Source organism: Cyprinodon tularosa, unplaced genomic scaffold, assembly GCF_016077235.1.
Source record: "Cyprinodon tularosa strain WSP-4 unplaced genomic scaffold, ASM1607723v1 ctg303, whole genome shotgun sequence".
In the NCBI taxonomy this organism is placed as follows: Eukaryota; Metazoa; Chordata; class Actinopteri; order Cyprinodontiformes; family Cyprinodontidae; genus Cyprinodon; species Cyprinodon tularosa.
In genome coordinates, this window is record NW_024039012.1 from 719,754 (window position 1) to 739,641 (window position 19,888).

The following is a 19,888-nucleotide window of genomic DNA, read 5'->3' on the forward strand; positions in this document are numbered from 1 at the left end:
AGCATTTTGACTGCTGTTTTTTTTTTTATTTTAAATAAGAACCATTAGATTACCAAGAAGATACTAACCTGGAAAAAAAATGTTTTAGATAGTATTTAAAAGCATATCAAGTAGGACATAGGTTCATGTTAAAGCGTCTATACCTTATCATTATTTTCTACTTGAACAAATAATGGTTAAACATGATATGGGAAGTTATTCACCCTAACTGTGTCAAAAGATAAATATATCTAAGGCCTCTGTATGGCTCCTCTTATTATTGTTTTATAAACTAATTTTGCTATAGATTTCCCCCTCTTTTTTACCTAACTATCTTCGTTTTCCTGATCTGCATTGTGCTTTTTGTTCACTAATATTATCTTATTCCGAAGCAAGTGATATAACCAGTGATACATCAACTGGATCCACTGAGTTATATTAAAGTTAATAGTAAAGGGACGGTACACAAATTCACAGCACACAAACTGTTAAAATGTTTTTATATGAGTATTTTATTCCTTATACTTTAAAATTCTGATTTACTTTGTCTTGGTCTTTCAAATATAAATGGATGAAAACTAAGAGGTTTAAAGTTCTAACAAACCAAAATAGATGTTCTTGGTTTTGAATAATTGTTTTCTGGGCTTTTATTCAATATGCAGATAACTAATCCCTTGAGTTTCCAAGGTTTCAATGATTGTACCTCCTTTTTTTCAGGACTTTGGCCAAGGAAAAGCACATAAATTTCTCTTAAAATTAGTATTTTGTAATCAAACCTGGCTTGATTGGGATTATAATGCAAAAAACTGTGAAGATTAGGGATAAAGAGCACAGCAGAAATGTCCTTATAATAGAACAGAGCTTAAATGTGGGGAACTTCTTTAGAATGATAATTATCATTGATTTGAATCAACTATAGATCAACATTTAGCTCTTCACAGGCTGCTTATTATCTTAAACATACCTGGTCAGTGGAACTGGACTAAGAACAACTTGTAAATGGAAACTACCAAGATATAAATACTATACACACTTACTTGTTCCTAAATTTAGCATTTTTACATTTTTGCAGACACTTGTTTATGCAGCATGCAATGGCTCATACTTCCCCCAGAAGTGTTCATAAGATACTTGGCTTGCTTCAAAAACCTCAGCCTAACCACGCTACACTTCTTTTTAAAATGGGATTCATTTGGCCGTGTTAAATTTAAAAAAGAAAATATATCAGAATCTTTCTGTAAACTGAAAATGGATGTAGGCCCTTAATGTGGTAATCAAATGCCAGGGGAATTTTGTGGACCACCTTTCTTACTAAGTTGAATTAGCCCTATTATTTAAGTTTAAGAAAATACACTTGAAAACCAAGTCCAGTGGATATTTTTTGAATTTTTACGGAATGACTATGACCTGGATGACTGAGAACCTTCATCAGCATACACTTAAAACCATTCTGGTCTCTCTCTTTGATAGGATGGGCCAATTTGTGGTCAAGTAAATTTGGAATGAGATGCTTTGTTTCTTCGTTATTTTTTCTCCTACAGCTATAAAAGAGAAGAGCCAAAACTAATAGATTTAACTTCACAGTAATATTATCCTGTTGAATGTTATGGCATCACTTCACCATATATATATATATATATATATATATATATATATATATATATATATATATATTGCACAGTGACCTAAATGGCCTCTTTGCTGGTTGATAATGGACATGTTGTCTGTTTAATCATTCGCATTCAGTTGAGTCATGAACAGACATTTTAACCTGCTCCACTGATTTCACAAGTTAAGCTTCAGATTTTTTTTTTAACCCTGCTGGACATTTCTAAACCAGAGTGTCGAAACAACAGTAAATTTGTTCACACTGATTGTTCTATGTAAAACAATCTAAAATGTGGGCATAATCCTGTTCTGACCCTGAAGGAGGCGGTCACATTTTCCTGCTGCTCTTCAACTCCCTGATCTCCCTGTTCTGAGCAAAGACTGAGCATCATCAACATCCTAATCACTGCCTAATTGGACCATAAAGGTTGTAAGGTTGTCTTCCTGTTTATACTCCCAAAGATTGCTAAGGAGTTTGGATAAGGCTATATTTCTGCTCTCTTATGTGGACTTTCATTTTACTGTTGGCTTAGAATACATCCATCCCTTTTACCAAGGACATTTTTTTAGGTTTTTCTTCCACTAAACTTTCTGTTTGCTTAAATAAAGCGAGCAGCCAGCTACATTAAGGGCAACCTTTGGTTATTCACTCTCCTCATGGAGGGTCTCAATATCTGCAGGTCAACTGCCAGGCCAGCACTGATTGTGTGGGTCAGAACATTATATTTTGGTTCCTCTTAACTGTCTAAATATTAACTGGCTAAAATATTCAGTTTTATAGAAACAGCCAAATTAAAGCTTCTATTTGCTGTGAGCCATTCTCTTAAAGATCTACAGAAATAAATACGGGAACTATATATCTCTAAGTTTCACTTCTTGAGATGAATTGTATAAATAAAATGACTTTCAACCTAATTATGATTTCTTCCCTTGTCTAATGTAACCAACACAGATCCATTAACCATTAGGCATATTTATACCCCTATTTCACACCTTTATCATTTAATCCTAGCTTCCTTTCTTTTTTGTTACTCCAAACCATTTTTATCTATGTAGAACTAATTAACTGTCAATTCATTTCTCTTGACAGGTAATTGTAATAATGGATGGTGGTAATTCTTTAAATACATGATTTAAATACATGTTTTACTTATAATAGTCCACTTTATCATAGCTTGAGGCCAGTCTATGTAAATGTTATATTCTAAAGCGCAGTTATAAATTTAACTAGAGGACTTTATTCTGCCAACCAATTATCTATTAATGCACCCTGCCCCAACATACCTCTCAGGACTTTGCATACAAAGCTCTATTTCCAAGGATGCCTTCGCCTTCCAGCTGCATCCCAGCCCTCCTCTGTCCGTTCTCTATCTTCATTCCACTGGCCTCTCTATGACCATTCCACCCACAGTGTCATCTACAGGACAGAAAAAGGGTCCCTAACCTTTATCTACGTACCTACTCACACAGACCATCTACATTTAGCACCAATTTCTTCTGTCAATGTCTGAGCCCCAAAGACTTTATATCTTCTCATCAATAAAATGTTCTAATCTCCGTTTTCTTCCATGTGAGTCTCTCCCGGATAAAATAATTCCTTATCAAACCACAATTATCGTGAATTCTGCTGCTTTTTACAGAACTATAGAGAATCATCATTGTATGGAAATTTCCCAGGTTGGATGCAAACAGACTCTTGATCACTTTAAGGCATCCTGTTAGTGCCTAAAAGCAACAATTATAAAAAGATCAAAACTGAAAAAGTCTGAAAGGATGAAGGGCAAAGAGCCACCAACCTGATTCTTTATTTTTAGAAGAAAAAACATTTATTAGGAGATTTTTTTGTTATTTCTCCTAATTCAACAATTAAAATTTCATCTTGCTAAAAAGCACACAAAGTAAATGGTTTTATATTTTTAAGTTGCTATGTCATTGTGGTTTACCTATGTATGTCATACATTTGCATCATATCCTCATATCACCGTGTCCTATTTTTTCGTCTGAGTCAGTCGTATATGGTATTAACCCATCTATTTATTCTCTGCACTTACTCATTTGAAAAGAACCAATATATCGACTGACTTTTTAATAAGAAAAAAGTAAATTTTGCTCATTAAGTGAAGGGATAAAACAATAATTTTCTGTATTTTGACGGCTGATGCAAAATGCAGTGCTGCCCCTCAGTAAGGCAACATGAGTGACCTGTATGCAGGTCAGGCAGGGTATATTATTAGTCGTAATAAGTCGGTGTCTTTTGGCCAGAGGCCCGTCGAGCAAGTGCCAAGTTGGCTGACTGCACATAAGATGGGACCACTGTACAGCGAAAAGGACCCGCTGGCTTCAGTCCCTAAAATAATCCCTAGCAGCCCATTTATCCCCTCTGGCAACCTGAAACAACAGAGGGTACGTGCCATTGCTTCTATAATTGGGTTGCTGTGTTGTTATTTATAAATGGACACAGCTGATCAGAGATGATTGGATTCCCAAAGACTCCTGTTACACCATGTGTTAAACAGCAATAGAACAAACAAAGAAGAGACCTAAATTTATAATACACAAATTAAGCAGTCTCCTTGTATCTCCACTCCAGATCATATCTCTTTTTACCACAAATAATACCAATGCTGATTGCTTTGATTTCTTTAGTAATATTGTGAAAGGAAGCAATGGTTTTTCCAACCAACTTGGCTCCTACTAGGACATGACAGGAGGAGCCACACTGGCGTACTACTTGATATCTGAGTCATGTTTGTACTTCTAAATCCTGCAGCTGGCTGGTCACACAACCCATAGGTCATCATTACATCACTCTCAATTTGCAAAGCTGACTTGTCCCCAAACAAGTCAGCTGATGTTAAGCCATGACTTGCTTGGAGGGCCAGGGGTGTAACAGACGCCGGACACTTAAATGCCCCCTTCCTCGTCTGTCCTTCAACAAAACCAATGAGGAGAGCAAAAAGGTGCTTTAATCTAACTGCAAACTGTTTAGAGAAACAGTTTATGGGTTGAGCTAAATTTCATAAATTTTACGATACTTGCATGTTTGATTAAGTTTTTTTTTTTTTAAAGGCACTAAACACTGGATGTTTTTTGTATTTTTTTGTTAACAACAAAATATCTGATCCGAGATAGACCGATTGATGTAATCTGAGTCGAGCGCTTATGTAAATCCAAGTAGGTCATCCTGTATTTCAAGTTTCATCAGGCAAACGTTGGTTCAACTGACAAATATTTTCAAGTAAAATTAAACCAAAATACAAAACGTATTCAGCCCATAATGAAAAATAGGGCATTGCCAATTCATCAGTAATAATGTTTTAGTAATACAGACTCTAAAAACAACATTGGGTTAGAGGTTGAAAGCCGATCAAAAGAGCTTTTTAGATATCACGCCACCGATAACGAAGCAGACCTCGTTTCCAAACAGGTTTGGTGAAGAGAAAGTTAGTTCCTGGAAGGACTCTGTTTGTTCAGCCATGCATGATCTATTTCTATGAAAAACTTCCTCCTGTTTAGTCTGACACTGGAAAACACTATCTGTTGGAAATATTTTACCCAGATATGAATTGGGAATTTAATATTGTTTACTTTGCAATGTCTCGATTGAGATTCATATATGATGATGAGATAAAGATACAGATAATGACTGAAAAAGGAATTACATAGATATAAAAGCGAGTCTTCCATTGGACGACTAGATGCTACGAAAAAGGGAGAGGAGATCTGTCACCCAGAGGTAGATTGCAGAGTTTGCACAGCTCATTTGCTGTTCAGGATTTAATCAGAATCATTTCTTGATATGTAATTTATAGATTTCCAAATGATGTCCCTTATAAGAAGACTTGGAACCTGGCAGAGATGCTATTTAGATTTAATGGCATCTTGGATTCCCCCAGAGAGAGGTAAAGAGCTAAAGACGAATATCTTGGCTTCCCCTCTGAAATCACTCCCCAAAATGAATTACTCAGATAAATAATGGACTGGTGGACGGAAATGAGTTCACTGTACAAACTCTCCTGTTATTCTGATTTTTTTTTTTTATCATCAAAATAATCACCTGTAAATTTTTCATAAACACATATTTCTTAAGAATCAATTCATTCTGTTATAACATTGAAGAAAATACAGTTGTAAAAAAAAAAAAAAGAAAAACTTAGAATGAATTAATAGATTCTAATAAGAGCATTTTATATGACAGAGTAGTTAGTGCTAATTAGATTAGAATTTCTGAACTTCTGAAGAAAAATAACATTAGAAAGTAGTTGTTTTCAACAAAATCACTATTGTGATGAAAGTGTGTTTCCTTAACCTCTTACACCCTAAGGGGGTATAAATAAATTTCTGCCTGACAAAAACACACAAAAGTAGATCACTTATAGCCTCGCAGCTATTAGATTTAAGAAGAAACTTTTGGTACGTCTGTAAAGGTAAGATGTCATAGAATGGTTTTCTGGTTTCAGCACCATTGTAGCTTTGACCCTGCCTGAAATATTAGGGACAAAATACAAAATATTTTGCATTTTTTGAACCTCGCCAAAATTTTCTTTGAAATAAACATTGCAAAACACTACCAACATATTATTTATAGCACAAAAAAGTAGTACAGACTTTTAAATCTAAATGTTGTGTAAAAATATACCAAATTTGGTATCAATCAGATGAATCATATTTATTTTAGAATGGTATTAGTGAGAAATTTCTTAGGCGGAGGGGCCATTTTGGCACATTTATCCATAACTGTGCCAAATGTGTTTTTTACATCAATACTGGGGGTTTGTTAAAATTACGAGGTCACATAGCAGCTGGACCCACCGGTGGGTCCGTAGGGTTCTAGGGGTTAAATAACTATGGAATAATGTATAACTATTTACTTTTTTACTGTAATCTACATTTAAAGTTGATAAGAGGGCATTGGACGGTTTGATTAGGATACATTAGCTACATGTGTTAGGGATAAAGAGACTTGTTGTTCATATCCACTCATTGAAATGAGAAAGACAGGGAAATATGTTTTTTTAATTAAGGCAGATGTTGAAGTGAGAAGATGGTTTAAAGTATATTAATTTAAGAGAATAAGCGTCTGCTGCTTATGTTGTGTTTCTACTGCTCATATTATCTAAACTTTGTACACAGAGATATGCTTAAACATAGTTTCATCCTTAATCTCTGCAATCTGTTGCTTTTAGAGAGAGGGAACAGGTAGCTCTGAAAACTATTTCTGTTTATGAAAGCTTTTCATCACTTCAAAGAAAACTCATTTTAGCAACTCTTTTGCAAGATCTTAATGTGGACGGAGACAGCCATCTTCCTTTTATAAATGTCACTCGGTGGAAAACATGACAGAGCGCGGTTTTGCGTATCTCACATTAGATAATGTCAAGCCTTGATGTGAAACAGAGTCATGTGGTTGTGCTTTTTCTTTTTTTTTTCTTTCTTTTTTTTGTTCAGCATGGAAAATATGACTGATCGTGGCACGGCATTCGCTGGCCCAGATGAAAGACCCAAACCACTTCCTGTCTTCAGCAAAGGTGCAGAAGCAGAGTCGCATTCACAGTAGCAAAGGAAACTCTCAACCCTAAGTAACCTTGGAAACAAGTTGTCATACATTTATTCATTTATCAGGGCACAGGTGACTGGGTAAATCACCATACAACCCCCCCCCTCCCTATATACCAATTGGTGATTTTGTCTTGAATATTCATAGGACTCCCCTCTCTCCCCTCATTCGTTTTTATGAGCTCAAGATTTAATAAATAGAAAAGTGTTATTGCTGATGGCTTCGAGGGAGAACAGCACAGATGGGCCTACTGCAGTCCCAACAGCTTGAAAAGCAACATGTCCAGCATTGGCGAGGATGGACGCTGCCAAGAGACTCAACAGCCTGTCGACCTTTGCATCTTCACCTTCTGCATATTTATCAGTTTCTGCTCTTACTGTTCAACCTAGAATAAGACACTTAAAAGCAAGTCCAACCTCTTGATGAACTGAATTTCATTATTTTAGAGTCAGTGCTTGTTTTACTTAAATATGCAAGCTCAATAAAAATGTCTGATTATTAGTCTTAAAAACAAAACAATAAAAAACTGTCATGCCAGTCTGTCAATGCAATCTGGTGCATCCTTTGGAAGTGCTGTCACATCACTTTTTTTCCGGATGGAAATTTGATGTCCTGTTAGTACAAACTGAAAGCTCTCTATAAAATGTGGCTTCACAGCTGGAGTTGTATTTCATGTTCAAAACTAACATGCTGATGACACGTCCGACTTCCCTTTTGTGGCAATAAGGTCAAAGGTTTGACCCATCGATTTAACATTACAGTGATTTGCAAAAAGGTTTATGACTTTTTAACTGTTTGTCACCTTAAAACCATAAACATTAATGTATTTTACCAGGATTTTATCTGATAGCCAAACATGAAATAGCACATAAATGTGAAGCGGAAAGAAATGTGCATGTTCAAAAAATATATATGGGAAAAAAAACGTTATGATGTGTTTATTGTATTTTTAGGCAATTGATATTTTACAAATAGAAATCCTGGCTCTGACATTCTAAATGGGGATGATTTGTGAAGAAAAAACATTTAAAAATTCTCTCATTTAGTTCAAAATAGTTTGTGGTGAAGGCATTTTGATGGAATGGGGCGGCATTTCCAACTCATTGGCTAAAATCAATACTGGTCTTTATTGGAGGAAATTTAAATACAAAGAAAAAATCAAGATGTAATTCTGCAACCAGCAGCATATCTCCTTATCTAAATGTTTTAAAATCACCCTTTTCCCACAATTACTATTAAGATTAATATAGCTTGTTCAAATCAGAGAGAAACTTGCTTAAAGACAAATTGCAGACTTTGTGACCTAAAGAGTTGATGCATATAATTTATTTTAAATGATCCCTCAGACCTTTATACAGCGCTTGATACTATCAATGCTACAAGCAGGGCTCACCTAATGAAGTACTGACTATGTCACTTGGGAGAAGACGCCCCGTCGTTTGCCAGGTCATATGACCTTGAAGAACGTATCGCTTCACCCCTACAGGCTCTGATATAGTCATGGAGCTAAGGCTTTTGCTCTACTATTTCCCCGCATGCTCCTCTACTGGTCATGGCTTAGGCAAGGAAAAAGTTTAAACCTTCTGAGGAGGCTAAAAGAGAAAACTTGATAGGGATCATGCGCAAGGAAAAACAAGAACCAATCTTGGAAAGGAGTTTGTTCTTTGGCACAGACTGAAAGAAGAGCCGGATGTAAATCCGATTCTCTTTTTTCAACTTTATTATTAGACATGTAAGTTGACATTTTGCTCCTAGAATACAGTCATATATCTTTGTTGTTTTTTTATGTTTTTTAGAAACAAAATGGGGGCACAGAAAGCTAGCAGGCTATAAACAAAGGCTAACCGAGCAGCAGAGAGCAGCAGCGTTTCTCAGGCCCTCTGATCTGAACCTAGATGCCTAGCACAGTCCCCAATCAAGAGACACAGGAGACTGGCCGGTTGGCTGTGTGTTGACTTTTGCAAAAGTGCTGTGCCACTTGTGCCCACTGGGGGCGCTGGATATATCTCCACCATTTTTGTGCTATTCTGATTATTATAACCTACAGTAAATGAGAACAAAAAATATATATATATATTGAAAACATTGAAATGTAACGTCACGCCAAAAAAACGTCAGAAATATTGTCCTGCTTATAAAATAATTAGAAAGAATGCTTATTTAGAGTCAGCCAAAAAGGCAAATAACAAAAGGTGATTACAAATGAAGCTGGCTTTATCCAAACATACTAATAGAAAGTTGGAGGAAAAGGGATAAGCCATATGTTTCTTCTTTTGAACTGAACTTCTTAAGATTTTTTTTTTATGACATTGAAATTGCACCTGGGATAATAAATAAATACATAAATTACATTGATTAATAATCTACATGTGACGAGGATTACATTTTTGGCACATTTTCTACGTCATACTTTGGTTTTCACCCCCTCTAAAACTGCACAAGAGGGGGGTTTCCAGATGAGGGTTGAGGAGAGCTAAATTTAGAAGAATAATGCGGTTGTGTGCAGTGAAAGTCAAAAGAATAATCATGTTCTAAATATACAGAAAAGTTTCACCAAGGAGTGCTGGCTGTGTGCGGGAAAGCCGGGCGCTTTGACAGATAACCAGGACAGGGACGGTTTACATTTAACAATAACAGGCCCATCTCTAAACACATAACAGCTCTGTGTTCCTGCAGTCTGCTCAGTGTTAGGTGCTCCTGTTGGCATGTTTGCTTTGCCAGAGGAACCATGACTCATCCGTACAGTCACCAGGAGTGACTAAATATTATCCCGCTGACAATCATAAAATGTAAACATTCGCTCATTCTTATGGTGAACAAACTGAGGAAGTTTAAATCTTTGGATTTCCACAAAACCTTTCAATGAAAAGAGTTAAAATGAGCAGGAGATGTTTTCACCCAGCCTTGAATTGAATCTCCATTTAACTCTGACCTTAACCCAAAAGGAAACTGCATCATCCCCTTGGGGATTTTTGATGATGCCCCCTTATATTTATACCCGTGCCCTATAACCAGGGACCTTTTTGGACTGATTCTGAGATCATAACCCAAACTTCTCTGCTTTGAACATCAGATTATCTACTATTTTCTACCTCAACCCCCCCAACTGAAAGTATAAATAACAATGACTCTCTCTACATCGAATGGTAATAATTTCTAAATAGCAACAGTTTCTAGGACAGAGGGACGGTCATCATCCGCTGTATGTCTGTGCAGAAGCCAGGACATTTTAGGTCTGAAAGGTTTCTCCCACAGGAGGCTGAGCTTTATTCTCCATTTGCAGCTGTTGACCTCAATTTAAATGGAACTGCTCTGGTTTAATACACTTATAGCAGAACTAAATGAAAAAAATGAAAGTTTCAATTGAGATTGCATTCATGTTTATTGCCTCTCTGGCATCCAATGTAAACATCACTGACACAAACCCTTCAGTTCCCCCATATTACCCAAAACAAGCTGCTGCAGCTGTCCAATGCTTCACTTCCTGTTTGACAGAGGATGATTTTTGCAGAGGAAAAGTCTTTCCATACTCCATGTGGGTAGAAAAGCAAACTTGCTGCTTTTTCTAAGCATTGGCTGATTAACAGATTTTTTTGTTACAAATATAAAACTTTAAGGTATGCTTCCCAAAAATTTAAAGAATAAAAAATTGCATTTGAACTTGATAAAATAAGTATAACTTAGATGAGCTTCACTGTCTAAATAAGTGCTAAACATAAAAAAAAAAAAAATAAATAAAAAAAACATTTAAAACAGTCGACTGGACTTTGTTTCCAAGTTTGAAGACGTTTCATTTCTCCTCCAGGAAGGTTTTTCAATTCATAATGTCAGGAATAGTGTTGAGTTCAAGGTTTTATACAGTAGCCCAACAAAGCCTTGTTTTTGCTTTGAAAACATGCAGATTGGAACAGCTAACATTGCTAAACATTGATTTCCCAAACTTGCTTTTTCTCTTGAAAACTAAACTAAACCTCTAACAAATTTGAAGCAAATTTATATGCAAATAGTCTTCTTCTACATTTCAATACTGTAAAGAACCATTTACATTCAGATGAAATATCTTATTTATTCGTCTCTACCGACTCCTCAAAGTAAACATTCTTGAAAAATGCCATAAAATTATAAGAATTTGGATTCCTCAAAATGGCAAAAAAAAGCTTCAGAAATGGGCTAAGCGTGGCCATAGATTTACTACAGTTAACACCAAAAGTATTCACACCTCCTGCTTATTTAGATTAAAAGAACTTTTTATTTAATTGGGAAGGTTGTTTTAGAAAGCAGTTGAGATGAAAATCTATGCACAGGTAATTAAACAATAAAAAAGGATGGCTAAATTCAAAATAATACATGTTATATTTCTTTTTACATTTAAATCAAAGATGGCAAGTAAAAACATTCTTCTCGAAGCAAAAACTTTATTGGCATAAGGAACCCTTGTTATTGCATAGTGTTTTCTTATAATGATTTATCTGTAGTGATGAGTTTTAGGTCTTTAAGACTGAAAGAACATCTTGCCACCCCCCTAATTGGCTTCATCCATGTATTTTATTTGGACTCTTACTGGACCACTCCAAAAAGTTCATGTCAACAGAAACACATTGTTTAAATAAAAATACACACTTTAAGTCTAAATCTGCAGTGATATAGAACAATTTGGGGCTAAATGAAACTGATTAAACGTTTTATGTTTGTTTTGTATGGCTTACTTTTATACCTGCCCATATATCAAAGTTTTCAATTTAAATTAAACATTTCTAACTAATGGATCTATAAATAATTCCTCATTTTTATCTTATAAATCAAACCTAAGAAGTAACCAAATGTCACCATCACTTAAAAATGAGAGGTGTTAGAACTGCATCACATTTTTTAGTTAAAAGACCGTTTATTGAATTTTGCCATAAGCCACCCATTTAAATCTCCGTTTGTGCAGCTGAAGACGGTTTGACAATCCTTACAAATATGAACTTATAAAGGCTAATCTTTTTTTTCTGGTGTTTGTAAACCACATACCTTTTAGTCTTGCTGTTCTTGAAGTCGGAGGCATGATGCAGCACTCCAGAATATTCTCAGAAAATTGTTATTTTTAAGTGCTAATTTATAGGTTTTATTTTTAGCGATTAATAATAAATTATTTACTAGCTGCCAGACTTGTGTGCCCTCTTTTCTCCTCAGCTCATTTGCAACATTTGCATTTGTAAATCAGCAATCTAAATGCTATAGGTCTTGATGAATGGGATTTCGTAATCTTTAATGGCTAATGACATAGATGCTTCCTGCATAGATAAAGTGACCACTGGGTAAACTCTACCCGCTGGAAACAAGTCTGTGGGTAGTTGAAGGTTTTGGATATAGATGCAAAAGCTCTTGGTTATTTTTAAGATATATCTACAATCTTTGATATGGGAAAGTTTGTGAAGAAACTATAAAAAGAACATACTTACAAATGCAGAAACCTATGTGTTACTATTAATAGCTTTGACAAACAAATTAATTGATCATCTTTATTTGAGTCTCCGTTCACAAGATATAGTGCCCTTGATAATTTGGAAGCCCACTTTGCAAGAAATTTGATGAGTATGCAAATGACTGGAGTTAAAGAGAACGAACAAAGAGTCAAACTGAAAGCCCAGAGGCAGGACAGGAGAATGATATGTGTCATTTAGTGATGTCATGCTTCAAAACATCCAGGATGGCAGCGGCGGCGGTAACAGCCTGAGTCAGAGGATGACATCAATGCTACAAGCTGTCAGACAGGTTGCAAAATGGCTTAGGCCCATAGTCCCATTGTTTGCTGGTTAATGCTGTTATTCAGGCTGCAAAGGGCCCTAACGTTTGTTAATCTGACCTAACACACAGTTAAACACAGCACAAAGACACACAAAACAGCTAATTTAAAGGCCAGCATAGAGAAAGGCAAGCAGGGAAATGTCAGCTTGTGGCACAACATAGAAGAAAAGAAGGAGCGTTTACAAGCAGAAGGATTCGGTTGAGGTGGTAAAGCTGAATTGGCTCCCTCAATATAAATGTATGCTTTTATTTATGAATAAATTCAGCACATTTTCCATTTTCAGCACATCTAGAAAAGTTTTTTTCAAGAAATCATTAACATATGATTTGGAGAAGACTTTGGATAAAATCAAATGTAATAAAAACATGTTTCATAGAAGAGCAAACATTGGAAATGACCAGCTAGCCAAAAAATGTGAAACTACAAGAGAAAAAAATGATTATTAGAAATTCAATTCAACTAAAATAGATCTGGTAAAATATAGAACAGAAGAAAAGCATTAGAAAAGATAAAAATTGAAACACCAGAGACAGATATATGTTATATCCAAATATTACAGCCACAGCCCACTATAAAATGACACTATTTAAAAAAAAAAAAAAACAATAGGGATACACAAAAACATAAATTTTTTTTGTGATGAACTCAAAAAATAGTGTTAATACATGTACCGGTAATTAAAATTATTTTTAAAATACATAAACTGCCCTCAGGCCATTAAGAAGTACTAAATGTGAGAACCATGACAAATATATAATGGATCGCTGATTGGTTTTATCCATCTAGAAGGAATGCTATTTTAAGAAAAAATAACAATAAGCAATCAAACTCAGGAATATAAGTAGAAATCCAGAATATTGCACCTGAGGTTTTAAATCTGCAGCACAAGATAATCCAGCTCCTACTATACATAAATCAATCCATAGAATTCTGCAATGTGTAGGGATTTTTGTTTTCTCATGCTACCAGGTAAGCACCAGTTTACCTGATGTGGGTTTTAGCAGATTGGGATAAAGCAGTAAAACAGTGTGTAAAAATTAATTGGGCTTACTGACAGAAATGTGACATATTGTACATAAGTATGTTTTCATTAACATTTATGAACTTCAGATATCTGGGAGTGCAAGTGGCGCAGCATGACCCAAGTATGGAGGCCTTAGTCCTCGATGTTGTCAGGATTTGGTTGTGGTTTGTTGACACAAATGCAGAGACAGGGAGGCAGAGGGGATTTTCTTGAGGGTTTAATGAAAGGTTAACTGAATACAGAGGCAGGAAATCCAAAAATCCAAACATGAAAACAAAGTCAAAACAAACCAGAAGCCAGGGAGATATCAGGGGGGATACTATCACGAGGAGGAAGGCTCAGAGAGACTGAGTTGGAGGAAGTTAGAAAAGGAACCAGCACTGAAGAACTGAACAGAGAGAGTACTTAAGGAAGACTGAAACAAAGAGAGGCCTAATGAGCAGATTGGGAGCAGGTGTGAACAGGGCAGAATCAGGAAAGGAGCTAGAGAAAAAGGAGACCACAAGGGGGTAGCAGAGGGCAACAAATAAAAACCTGAAGACTGAAAATAACCAGAAGACACAACAAAATAAGAACCAAACCACTAAGACTAGAAGACATGGAGCAAAGCAAAACTGAATACTCAAAAGAAAAACATAACAGAACCAAGACTGAGACAGTAACTAAGAAATAACCAGAGAACACAACAAACTAAGAATTAGACCACTAAAACTAGAAAACAAGGAGCAAAGCAAAACTGAATACTCAAAAGAAAAACATAACATAACTCTGACAGATGTGGCCAACCCGGGTTCGAATCTGCTTGTAATCCTTTGCCGCATGTCTCTCCCCCTCACATACCCCCTTTCCTGTCAGCCTACTGTCAGAAAAACAAGCCACTAGTGCCATAAAAACTCAAAAAAAAAAAAAAACTTAAGATCTCAGGCTTTATTTCCTTGTTTTGCCTTAGCAAATGCTATTTATAATTACAGAGCAGTGGGTCGTGCATTTATGGAGGCAGAATTCACTGGTTTGTCAGAGCTGACAAACTAGATCGCAATCAAAGTTAATTGGACTGTGGCAAGTTAGGCCTATATAAAATCTTTATCCTAGAAAGACTAATTAAATAGTTGATTTTAGCATGTTAGGCAACCGGCCGGTCATTATGAAGAAAAAACGATTTAAAGTTATGGCTGTTGCCTTTTAGATGAGTTTATATCTGAGCAGAGACACATCTTTCTCTTTCACTTGGTCCATTTATCAGTTAATGCTGTAAAATATATAAATATATTTTGTATGTCTCAACTGCTACTGAGGCTTTGATTGGCTAAAAGTTCAACATGGGAGGTGTTATGGGAACACGTTCTACAGGAGGCTTCCCAGATCAAGTCGAATTCTAATTGAACTACACATATCAATCTGGTTTATGCTAGGTTAATGGAAAGATACAAACTTGTATTAATTCTTTAAACCTTGTATCTGCAATTATTGTAACTACCATACACACCCTTGTTCTCTTCTCTCCTTCACAATTGTCCCTTTCTGTGAATATCCTCTACTAAAATAAAAGGACCAGTTTCCTGGTAAATCATTAATGAATTAAATTTGAGAAAAGTAGAAATAAGGAAGAAAATGGACCATTAAGGGATATCAAACAGAAAAAAAAACATTTTTTGTGCAGTCATTTAATGTCTTTTGCAGTTTTGTTGGTTTTGCACAACACTGATGGATTCCAAACTTTTTGAAGAGCTTAATTAAAATTAAAAAAAGCATCAACATTCATAAAAAAGATGTAATTCCTTTTATTAACGTGTTTCCAAAAGACAGTTCTATGTCTTTGCTTAAAAAAATGCTCCAAGTTCATAGCCACACTATGCTTCGAGCACTTGAATAACCCAGTTCATTCGTTCTGATTTAAAAGCTTTTTTCACCAATCAATTACGTGACCCGTCGGCTCTTTACACTTTACTTATCATACATCTGCATGATAAATTTTAACTGATGACAACCTCTCCATCTCTATCACCTTGAAACATGCAGACGCACTAGAGGAAAATCACAGAGAGATGAGTAAGTAAAGGCGAAAATACAAAAGCAGACAGACTGATTGGTCACCCACACCAGCTCCAACATCAGTCCAAAATGCATCAGGCTTTGCGGTATTTTCCAACCACTCAGTCTCCGAATACAGGCCTGAGTTTGCTGACAAAAACAAGGCTTCATTAGGTAAGCCAGACGTTGTTGTTTAGTGGTTTTTGTTCATGACAAAGAAATACAGATGAGTCAGTGGGCTCATACAGTGCACACTCAAATGAGTCATTGTGATCTAACCTGCAGCTTTCTGGAGAACCGCTCACCTCCGATACCTATCTGGTATAACGTCAGTAGAGTTTCAGAAAAGTGCAACAAGTGCAGGATAGATAGGAGAGTTTTTGTACACTGGTGAATGATATCACCAGTCAGACAGTATAAATATCCATTACACGCCTATAAAGCCAAAAGGAAACCAAATTAGAGGTGAAAATCTAAGATTACATGTTTCCTCAAAACTGCTGCAATTTTTCCTCTGTGTATAGTAACAACACTCATCTTTGTGGCAGGAAAGGACCAGAATATAAAGATGACCTAATGTAAACGTTCACAAGAGAGAAATGGTTTTGGTTGTTATTTTTATCTCCCATATGCAGTGATTTTTCTAATGAAAGCACATGAAATCAAAAGTAAAAAAACAAGCTTCAAACAGTAATTGAGAGGTGCTTTACTACTTTAATTTATAGTTTTGAACAACATGATTTTATTTTGTATTAACTGGAGTTCCCTCTACAGGGTATCAACCTCCAGGATTTGTTTCAGGAAGCCTAGACTGACCATAGCTTTAAATGTGATTTATTTTGTGTGGTTTTTTTTTTGGTTTTTTTTACTAATGTTTTTTTATTTAAGTCTAACATGAAACTGCAATTGGAAATATATGTTCTACCAAAACTGTATTTTCCTTTTTTTACATCGGGAATATTGATAATAGAATATTTAAGGGAAGACAGTTCATGTTCTTTGTTGGTTTGGAAGTCTACATCACCCCTAAAAAAACACACAAAACCCAGGTTAAAAAAACAAAAAGCCAGACTTTCTAATAATCTACTTTTAGCTGTTGCTGAAGAGTTTGGTAATTTTCTAGCCTTCTTGTTTATTCATTCCTTCATCCAGATTTCTTTATTCATATATAATGTATCCTATACAGTAAGAATTACTTCCCCTCTTTATTGACCTCACAGAAGCACGTGTTATATTAACCTGATTTCGTTGTTATGGAGCCTAGACGGAAATTCAACTGAAGAAACTCCTTGTTTTTTCAAACATCCACCTGCAACACAGCCAATATGCTTTGAACCACACCTCCACGAAAGCCAATCAGCATCCAAAGCTCATCTTAAAAGGGCTCCGATACGCACCTGTCTGCTCCTGTGCGCAGGCGGCAGATGCGCTGTGACTTCATTCAGATGACACTGTTTTAACCCACCTCCAGCCCCTCTTCCCCCTACGTAGATAAAGCTTGATCAGACTCTTACTGCGTTCCCTGTCTCATCTTAACCGGTCTGGCAGAAGACCGCCATGTTGAGCCTGGTTCAGCCAGAGGTTTCTTCCCAACGGGGAGTTTTCTTTTCCACTGTCTCTTCATGATTACTCATCATGGACAGGATCTTTCAACCTGTGTTATCCAACTGGACTTCCATCTCCAAGGTCCCTGAGTAAACCTCTAGTATCAGCTCATGCAATCCACTGGATCTCCCCATAAAGCTCAGCAGACTGTCTCTCCAACCAGCAGTCTACAGACTGACCAACTTCATCTATCTCCACTCCACCACCAGTTTCAGGCCTGGGGGGAAACGGCCCTATTCTTTGCTCCTGTTCATGCATATCTATCAAAATTAAGTGCTATGTTTCCTGCCGAGGTCTGAGCGCCAAAGACAAAGTAATTGTATTTCTCCTAATTGTCTTTTCTCTTTGTGTGAGTTTTTCAGATTGAATTAGTATTTATACAGTTGTGCATGAAAGTTTCCGTGCCCTCCCATCAAACACATAAAAAAAACTCAGCCGCCATTAAAATAAATAGAAAGCAACAAAAGTAAATGGTGTTTTCTGAGATGTTCAAAGAATGTTCAGTCACCCGTTGGCAGGTATGTTGCTCCACTGTTCATGAGCAAGGTACTTGAATTTGTCTGGGACATTTTGATTTTTAGATTTTTTTTAAACAAAAAATGTAAATAATTATTTTAATATACTAAATTATCATTAAGTATTTTTATTAATTTTATTTATTTTTTTTCAGTTTTGTCATTTGAATAACTAGTGTGAATGCATCATTTTCTCTAAGAACATGTTGGAGATCGGCCTGTTATCCAGTGTAGTCCTGTTTCTCTGACTGTGACTGGCTGGATGTACTCTCTTCATCCTCTGACATGGGAGCTGGCTCGGAGCTCGTCTGCCTGGCTGTGTGTTTCCTGGACGGGGCCGCTTTTTACAGTTGCTTTTTGTATCTCTGTCTCCTTGAACCCCAGTCGGCCTCAGCAGATGGCCGCTCACACTGAGCCTAGTTCTGCAGGAGGTTTCTTCATGTTAAAATTGTTTTTTTTCCTCTCCACTTTCGCTACAAGCATGCTTAGCGTGAGAGATTGCCTTCGAGTCATGAGTTGATCCAATCAACTGGTTTTCTTCAGATAGTGCCTAGAGAGCTAGATAAAGTGCCTTGAGATGACATGTTTTGTGAATTGGCACTATATAAATAAACTGAACTGAATTGTATGTCAAACCAAAACCAATGAGTATCCACCTTTTGGCTTTTGTTGTTGTTGAGGGTCATCCTCAAAGGTCAGTTTATTTGACCAACACTGTTCACTGTTTATGTTAACTCTTTATCGTCTAATTTACTATTTTCTGGTACTTTGGATAGAAACACCACTTTGCAATAAACAAGGCAAAATCATGAGTTGAAACATGGTCTGCAGGGTCTGAAAGGTCCACCTCTATCTTAAAGCTGAGTGTAACTGCTTCATAGAATACCACCAGTAATCTGTTTTTGCCACGTGCGTGTATTGTTACCAACTGTAAATTAAATGAAAAGTCCGGTCAGCAAGGAATAATCAATGGATCATTATGTATACCTAAAACTAATATGTTTGAGGTTATTTAATGGATTTAGCATTAGTCACACCTCACTCCTGACATCTTCCGGCAGTGAGGCTGTGCAGTAAGCCTACCGCGATTCTCCCCGCTTTACAAGCAAAATCAATGGGAACTACCAGACACATCTACAATCAACAACGATTATTCAAGATTTTGAGACGACTTCACCATTGAAATTCGTTAGAGCAATAGTTAAACTGATAATGCCCACATGCATGGCAGTTGGACGTTGTAATACATCGGGTAAAGTGAAATAAAAAATAGTTATTTCACCTTTCCAATTCATGATCCTCCGTGGACGGGTTACTGCGGTCCTGGTTGTTGGATTGCCAACTTGAAGAGGGAGGATCTAACATCGAACTTCTGGCCAGAGGAAAAAAACACGTAATATGTAGCCAACATTTCAAAGAAGAATGTTTTTAAGATGATTTGGATAATATCAGATGTGACAAACACCAGATACAGCTTTGGGACTTGATTAACAGCCGATACTGCACCGTGACGTCACAAACCGGTAGGTGGCAGTAGTGTTCTTTGACAAACATGGATGTCTCCAGTAAAGCACATTCAAATGAAAATAACTCTTAATTAAAAAGACTTATCATTTATGGAACATTATGTAATAATTTCATATTTAGAGTTCTTTCAGAAGTTTGAATTCTGAATATGACTGGACTTTTCCTTTAAAGGTAAAGAAGACGATCTTTTATTAGCAGGTGGATCATCTAAATAAGTGTTCCTCCTAATTGTCAATCATTCTGGTGATATG